The following is a 7,505-nucleotide window of genomic DNA, read 5'->3' as shown; positions in this document are numbered from 1 at the left end:
ACTACATTGAATATCCCACAATATTATCCACACACACACACACACACACTTTAACACAGAGTGGAATGCAATACCACATTGCTCATACGCAACGTATGCCGCTGCAAGCTACAGTTCGCTGGCATATTGATAACAATAATTAAGGCAACGTGCCAAAGGTTGAGGTCAAAGGCATTTCGAAATGGCTGCCATAGCAGCTGCAGTCGATGGTCCTTTGACAGGTCTACAATTTAAGCCACAGCTACAGCCACAGCAATCAACTAAGACAACAAGACAGCAGCAGCTAAGGCAATCAGTCAAAGGAGTCGGAGTCGGAATCGAGGCCGTTAATGATGCTGCGAACGCTACACATGTGCGGCCAGATTGCATGTCTAACTAAAATTGCTGTGTGGCAGTAACAGTTGAAGTTGCAGTTACAGTGGCAATGGTTGTGGCAGCAGCAGTTGCAACTCCTGTCTGAGGCAACGAATGCACTCATGCAGATTGATTGGCCACAGACATTTTACCAATGACAGGCAACAGCAAAAAAAGTTTTAATCGCAACTGCATGTGCCCCCCAAAATGCTCTCTAATACTCATCGTACCTTTAGTTCTTAGTTAACTGTCTGGCTGATGCGTACTTGCCACACAGCTTCAAATTGCTCCCATTTGGGGGTAGAGCTTAGATATTTTGGCTACTTCTCTCAGTGTGTGTGTGGTCGTGGGTGTTCTATTGGTTTATTGGCTACACTTTGGTAAAGTGTTGGCCAAATGCAGCCATAGACTTTTGCCAATTCCAAAAATAGGTCAGACGCCTAAAATAGTTAGCACCTTTCACCAGAGAATTGCACAAAGATTAGAAGGCCTTGGTAGGCATAATTAGCAGATGTTACAGACTTTTCCTCTCTGACTCTTTCCCTTTTACTGCAAGCAACTGAAGCTGATATGAATTGAACGTTAATTGAACTTTTTCCTGAATTGGAAAATAAGCTCTTTAAAAAAGAAAATGACTCAATTTCACTTTAGGAATTACAGCTAGTTGTTGCATTTGTTTACTTAGAATTTCTAATATCAAAAATATAAACATTTGACAAGTGAATATCAATTGAAATTACAATATAAGATTAAATACTTGACCAGAGGTTACTAAAAACATAATAAAATAGATTTCCTTTGAGTAAAAAACATAATTAAGAAGAAAAAAACATAATAAAATATACAGAAAAAAATAACAAAAAACACTAAATAAAATATATTTCTTTTAGCAGAATAAAATATTTCTACAAAGAGTAAACATAACAAAACATATATTTTTGAAGAGAATAAAGTATTCATAAAAATAACACTCACTAAACATTTCACATTTGCAAAAACCAAACTTGTTCATTGATTCTCTAATTCAAATAAATCGAATTCCCCAAAATTAAATTGTATTGCAATGCAAGTATGCATAAATTTTGTGTGCAACAGCTGCATTAAATTGTTACCTGTTTTGTCGCTCATACGCCCTGTTAGCCACAACATTTGGCAGCATTATTTACGCACTGCCATTGTCAATAGAGCGACCAGCCTCGTTCCATATATAAATGTATATTTGTGTGCCTCTAATTAGTGTGCTACTCTGATAAAGTCATCCCAGAATTTTGCGACACAACGGCGCCGGTTTCGTTGTTGTCTGCTGCATCTTGATGTGATTTATGAAGCGAATGCGATAAACAGCAAAAATATAACCAAAAACTATTGCAGAGAAACTGTGCTAATGAGCTCTGAGGTTGCCCAGTTTACATATAGTGTAGTGCAGTTGGGGTTCAAATACCTCGTAAATCCATTGAAAAAGTGCTATGAAACATGAAAACCGCTTAACCAAGAGTCACAGCTGCCTCTCACACTCATTCTGTGTCTGTGTCTGTGTTAAAAAAATGCTGACCAAAGCGGATTTCGCCTCACTGTGTTGGCATTTAATTTTTTTTCAATCATAAATTTAAATAAGCCGCTGCCCAGTAACAACAGAAAAAACAGAATGGGATAAAAAAAAATACGACAAAAATGTCGAGAGGCGTCCGTGCATCCCTTTTTTCCTGTATTTTTGTTTTCTCCTAATGCGACGATATAAAATTTAATTTTGCATAATTAATGTCGCACTACAGGCCATAACATGGCCAAATGAAAATTCATTAATATGATTTAGGCCCCTCGAGCGCAAAAACAACAACAACAACATTGAGAAGATGGCAGCCAAAGGCGAAAGGGTAACATGGCCCAACAACAACAACAACAAAAAAGGAAGCTATTTATGTGTATTTGTTTGGGTCTCGACGCCCCATGCATGACTGACTTTTGGCAACCCTTTTCCCTTTTTTGTGGCCAGGGCAAAGGTCGAAGTGGAAGCTGAAGTCGAAGCTGAAGCAAAGTAAAAAAAAAAACTCAAAAATGAAAGCGAAAATAATTCAAATCTATGGCAATTCTGTCACGTTAAGGTGAACTAACAGAACACACAAAAAGGATAACGACAACAAATCAAAGATCGAACGAAAATACACTTGAAGCATGGGCAACATGAAGTGGAAACTCAGGTCGATTATAGTACTAAATGAAATGAATATTGAACTGTCAATTTATTGCAGAAATCAATAATCGAAGATCGAACAAAGCGAAATTAATTTATTTTATATTAAACACATTAATTATCGAAAAAATCAGATAACACACGAAGCCTGAGCAATCATAAATTTAAACTTTTAATAATTGTTTTGAGTTTAGCAACAAATGAAATAAGTATTGAACTGTAAATAAAGTGCATATATCAATAATCAAAGTTCGCAGCTCAAACTATCTTTTTTTATATTATTAAGCTGGCAATTATTCACTATATCATAGCTACGCAATAAATGAATTCATTTTTTTATGAAAGCAAATTTAAGATCGAAGCAGAGACCACTTGAAACATGAGCAATTGGAAAACTAAGCGTTTAATAATTGTGTCGATTAGAGCAATAAATTAACATTATAAAGCTGCTAAAAATGGTTTATTAATTTATGAAACCTAATCAAATAACGAAGCTACAGCTTTCTATACTTGGGTCAATTATTGCACGAAGTGAAATGAATATTTCAATTTTATTAAGCTAACAATTATTTGGTTTAACCAAGCTGTGCAGCAAACTAAAGTTCACTTGAAACCTAAAATAAAATAGATCTAAAAAAATAAAAAAAAAGGATTTTATTAGGCTGTCATTCAGTGTATCTAAAAACTGCACAACAAACAGTTTTAATTATGCATGAAAGCAAATCAAATATTGAAGTTCATTTAAAGTTCAACTAAAATGGAATAAATAGAAGTAAGTAAATATTAAGCTGTCAATTATTTGTATTGAAGTATCGAAGAACTGTAAACTTTATTTATTCATGAATGTGAATCAAAGATGAAAGTTCATTTGAAGAAAGAGCTTTATATATAGTTGATATATATTAGTACACCAAGAGAATTATAAAGCTGTCTGACATACGACACAACAATTGATTTATTTATTGATGAGCTCAATATATTATCCTTGCTATCCAATGTCACTATCTTTGCGCAGTGTAACTGCCTACACCGATGTGTGCGTGTGTGTGTGTGTGTGTGTGTGTGGTTGTGCTCAATTTGAGCGTAAACTTATCACGTACCATGTAAGGACATTAAAAAGAGTTTAATCAGCACGCGTCAGGCGCAGGGATGAGGCTTTTAATGCTATGCGCAGTAGTCAAGTGTGAGTGTGTGTGAGTGTGGTTATCTGTCCAGTCAACTATCGTTGAGGCAGCGGCAACAACGGCAACAACACCAACAGCCCCGCCCACTCTCGACATACCATTTGCCTTGTTTATTTGTATTGGCTGCGGCGATGGATTTATGGGCTAAATCGCTCAACGTGCGCTTTAAATGCCCAAAGTGTTTGTCAGCCTGCGTGTTTACGTGTGTTTGTGATTGCGTGTGTTTCTATGTGTGTGTGTCAGTCGAGTGAGCACACAAATATGCCAAAAGCACGCGTATTGCCTAAGCCACGAACACACACACACACACATATAGAAACGTCACCTTTCGCTGTGACATTTGCGTTTGGCTCGCTTGCCACGTGTCGTATACGCAATTTTTAACGCTTAACCTGTGCTTTGACCATGCAACCAACTAATGATTTTTGTTTCGTTTTATTTTCTTTGCTTTTTTCGGTATTAAAGTTGCTGTTTGTTGTTTGTTGTTTTTGCCAATATTGTGCAAGAGTTTTCAATGCTTTTCCCAGCAGAAATCTTAACTATTACTTTTGGCTTGGCAGCGTTTATGTTGTTGTTGTTTTCGTTGTTGTTGTTGGTGCTCTTGTCATTTTTCATAACTTGACCTTTTTGGCCAACGTTTGTGTCGTAAAAATTGTTTGTTATTGTTACGCTTTTATGACCAAAAATGGCCGCACGTACACGATAACAACAGCAACAAAAAGAGAGGGAACAACAGCAACAATTTCTTCTAATACGTTCTATAACCAATATAAATGTCATTTATGTTCTGGACAGCTTTGCAACGACTACAAGGGCCAAAGAGAGAGAGCGGGGGCCATGGGGTTGCGACTAAAAACTGTCATGGTCAGCGATACAAAAATAGAAGCACAAACCAAAGAGAGAGAGAGAGAGAGAAAGAATAGAACGCTGCCAGCAGGAAAAACTAACATAGAATAGTAACAAACACATGTGCACTTGACACAGCAGGAGTTGTGCGGGGATTGCGGAGGGGGGATAAGGGTGCTCTCTGTTTTGAGTGAGAGTGCGATAAGCACCACAAATGAAAGCAATAGCACCACTTAGTGGCACTTGAGGATATGCAAAAGCGTCAAGCACTTCCGGTTTATCGTTCTCCCTGTGCTCTTTGTGTGTGTGTTGCTGTGGCAGAGGAAAGGAAAAAAAAGGATCTCATGCAGTGCGAGCAGAGATTGTGTTTTTGAAATCCGACTGATTGCGAGTTATTTAAAGTGCACTAGATTAGCCAACAAGCAGCAGATATGTCAAGTATTTGCCAGAGCTTAACAACCAACGATTCAATTTATCTTGGCTTCTTTATGTAGATAAAGCAAGATATCTGGTTATAGGTGAAACCTTTACTCATAAATCTCTCTTTAGTCGATCTTAAAGAAATCACTCCTACACAATTTGCAAAGCATATATGCTGATTTCTGTATATATATATTATGCATATATGAATATATGCTCTCCACTTACAATAAATCTTATTTATATGTCGACTGTGTTTTATGTGTGTGTGTGTGTGTCTCGAACCTTCAGCAAGTGGCTCAGCGTTGAGTCTTCGAACGTCTGCAATATAATAAAAGCGGAAGGCATCACTTTAAAATGGCGTCATGCTGTTTATACCCTGTGTTGAAGTTGAGTAAGGATATATTAGTTGAGGCAGTAAAGTAAAAATCTTATGTTAAATACAAATTTAGTATATTTCTAATTTGTAGTTATTATTTTAAGCATTATTTTTTTAAAAGCTGGCAATTTAATTTCAATTTGTTGACAGGGTATTTTTACTGACAAAATTATATATGATAAATTGCCTTCAACTTGTTAGAGCTTCGCTTGAGCTTCTCAAATACATATATATATATGAACATGTGTATATATACTCAAACCGCACTGCCGATGTTCTTATTATTGCATTAGCTGCCGTCTGTAACGCAATGGAAGGGAGTAGAGAGAGTAAAGAGAGTGGGTAAGTCTGCGAGGGTCTGACTGGGAATTGCGCTCGAGGGGAGGGGAGGGGAGTACGAAAAGAACAAAAACAACAAACGCTTCGAGACTGATGTTATACACATGTTGTTTTTACCAACTGAATTTCTTGTTATATTTTTATTATTATTATTATTATATGAATTGTTGTTGTCTCCACTCATATTTATTATTATGCATGGCGTGCGCTGTCGCCAAAAAAAAGGAAAAAACCATATTTTAACCCTTTATGATGGCCGTGACGCATTGATGGGAGGGATGAGGAGAGCTACACTTTATTTGGCTTTGCATTTAATGTGTCGTAAATATTGAAGGAATATATATTTTATTTCACTGACATTTCATTTGTAAGAAAATGAAAGTTGTGCCCAACATTTCGAAATCATTATACATTTTATAGGAAAAAAACTGTCTATTAATATAAAAGCACATAAAATTCCATTGGCTAACACATAAATTTGTTCATCACACGATTCTATTGTTGTTGCTTTTTAGTTTTTGTTCTACATTGTGAGCTGTCAGATTTTTGATGGCGAACTGTTTTTTGTCGCTTTTGCTTTTGCATTCTTTTCTGTGTTTTTTTCTCCTGTTCTCTATTTTCGTTTATGCTTTCGTCTTTTTTGTCATATAATATTTTCTGTGCAGCATTTTGATTTATTTTTTGTGTCAACTAAACTGGCATGCAAAATATGGCGCTATTAAAAGGTTTTTATCTACGCGTTATAAAGTAAGAATAAACACAATTTATTGGCAGACTTGTTGAGAGTCTGTAGCTGTCATAGAGTTAACTCGTAATGCCATCAACGCTCCGATGTGATGTACAAAGTCATTTCATGAAGTTTATGCGCAAAAAATTAAATAGTTTTTACCTCAGACAGAAAATAATTGGAGTGTGATTTTTTTTTTATTTCATTTCAACGTGTACAAAAGACGACATGTGGCAGTCAATCTACAACTCAATGTTGCTCTGAAGTGGATAAAAAAAATAAACAAAATATTTAATTATTTTTTTGCTCTTTATAAAGTAAATACAGTATAAACTTCATAAAAATGTCTACAAATAGTTGGAAAGGTATTGTTTAAGTTAAATAACTTGAATACATAATATAACTTAAATAAATTAAATAAATTATAAACTAATTAATTATATTTAAAACTTATTGTAAATTTATTATTTAAGTTTTTGAATTCTCTAAAAATCAAAAAGCGTTTTAAAAATAATCGCTTAGGCAACTTTAGCATTTCTTCAATGGCTGCAAAACTATTCGCTATTGGTTTGAGCTTCGCCATTTTAGCAGCGCACAGTGCTTCTCAAACCGCGCGCATGCTTGAGCTTTCATTCAAATTGAAACTTGCAATTAAATTACAATGTAAACATATTTAAGTATATTTACAAAATAAAAGAAACAACTGTGCAGCACATTTAAAATAAGAAAATAAATGATTAAATGCAATGTTCTAACTCAAATTTACAATTTATGTAGCTATAAATTTATAAAATGTTATTAAGCATTTAATGCCCAAACGATTATTCGCGTGCATTCTGCTAATTTTAAAATGTCCACCGAAATTGAAAATAAATACAGCGCAGCGATGCGGCTGCACTTCGCCTAATGTGCTGCTATTTGTGGCAGCCACCCCAATTGACAGTTGCTGCAACAGTTGTTTCCCACATTTTGGCGCCAAAAATAGCATAAAATGTAAACAAACGTCAAGCTGCTGTGTCGCAAATGTGCTCAAAGCTCGCTCTCTCTCTCTCTCTCTCGCTTGGC

This window comes from Drosophila albomicans, chromosome 2R (genome assembly GCF_009650485.2).
Source record: "Drosophila albomicans strain 15112-1751.03 chromosome 2R, ASM965048v2, whole genome shotgun sequence".
Lineage (NCBI taxonomy): Eukaryota > Metazoa > Arthropoda > Insecta > Diptera > Drosophilidae > Drosophila > Drosophila albomicans.
This window is presented reverse-complemented; position numbering follows the sequence as displayed.